The sequence below is a fragment of the Equus quagga genome, chromosome 16, assembly GCF_021613505.1.
Source record: "Equus quagga isolate Etosha38 chromosome 16, UCLA_HA_Equagga_1.0, whole genome shotgun sequence".
Lineage (NCBI taxonomy): Eukaryota > Metazoa > Chordata > Mammalia > Perissodactyla > Equidae > Equus > Equus quagga.
In genome coordinates, this window is record NC_060282.1 from 12,631,864 (window position 1) to 12,633,508 (window position 1,645).

Below are 1,645 nucleotides of genomic sequence, written 5' to 3' on the forward strand. Positions count from 1 at the left end.
AATTTGAACACCAGATCTTCCTGAAGGAGGGACCCCTCACTTGGATAAGAGTCTGACTTCCAAGTTCTGGTCGTGCCTGGTCCTTGGGTTCCATGGAAAGGGGGATCTTCGGTTTTGTGGTCAAGTCAACATTTCTTCTTTTGTGCATGACCTGGCTAAGTGACTTTGCAAATTTTCTCAAAGCAATTCTTGATCATTCTGTGGTTAAGAGATGGGGTCAGTTGAACCTGTCCTGGAGGGCCTGTGATTAAAATTGAAATTGCTTCCTAACTTGGCCACTACAGCATGGGATGACGAGCTTCCCTACCATATGTGCAAAAATTGAAGACTCCTGTTGTGAGGTTTGGCAGGAGTGAAGCAATGGCAGCTGTGGAGACAAAACAGATGAATGCTACCTACACACCAGCAGGATTTCTTTCAGCAGGAATTTGGAGTTTTTTCTCATGCTTTCCAGGATTGCTGCTTCCCCAACAAGAGGCAGCATAGGAGGGTCAAGGATCCTTAACTGCTGCTGGGCATTTGATGTCCCGGATTCTCCCCTTTTGCCCTTCCTCTGGAATGCTGCAAGGTGCTTCTGGATGGAGAGCAAGGAAAGGTGTAAGTGAAACTATCAGCTGTTTATTATGATGACCTTGGCTGTAAATCTCATCAGCTCTAAGCCTAATAAAAAAAACAAACCTCAGGGTTCACTGGACTCACACAACTCTACCAAAACAGGTACGTTTTCCCTGGCTTCTAGATTATCTAACAGCAGGGCATGGCCCCTGGCATATTGGTGTGTGGAAGAGTGGTGTATGTACCTAAAATTTTACATTTCAAGGCTATTGCTTTTACAATGCAAATTATAGAAAGTAAAAGTCAATTTTGGTAAATCTTTTGCTCTGGTGGTCTTATGGAGAAGGCACACTGTGACCTATGTCCTGAAAGCAGTGGATAGCAGATTCCCAAGGTAGAGAAGGGTAGGCATGGGACTTTTATTAATGTTCAAAGAAGAAAAAAATGAAATAAATCCATTGTGAAATACTGTCAACTGAAAGGAATGTTGCATTTTTGAGTGTCAGTCCCAGGATATTACAAATACTTGCAGCTGTGGCCTTCCTGTTCATACAGTTTTCATCTGCTATAAGGATTTTATTTAATCCTGTTATTCTACAGGGAGTAACTGGAAGGAGAATGGGTTTGGGGCAAGTTGTTTTTGTCCTCTTTGAAAATCTCCTTTTTATTTATCTTTAAGATAAAGATTATTGTAAGATTGGATTATATAACACATGCATAGCACTTGATACAACGGGGTGTTACAAACGTTAATTCCTGTTGTACAGATCTCCACATCTAGGTGGTTCAGGGGCTCTCCCCAGGCCCCTGGCACTGTACCTGTCCTTTATCCTGAATCTTACTTCTATCTTTCTTGCTGATCCTCAGTTACATTAGACATACACAGCATTTAAGATGGAACATGAGCCAGACAAGTTGTTCCAGCCACATAACTGGAAATCCATAAATCAAAGACTGGTTCAACCAGTTCTCTTTGAGTCAGGAAAAGAGTATTGCTCCCAAAGATCTCTCTTTACTCTGCTCCGGGAACGCCTAGCATATATATATATAATCAAATGTTGCCTGATTCTGGTCCATAAACTTTGGAGGG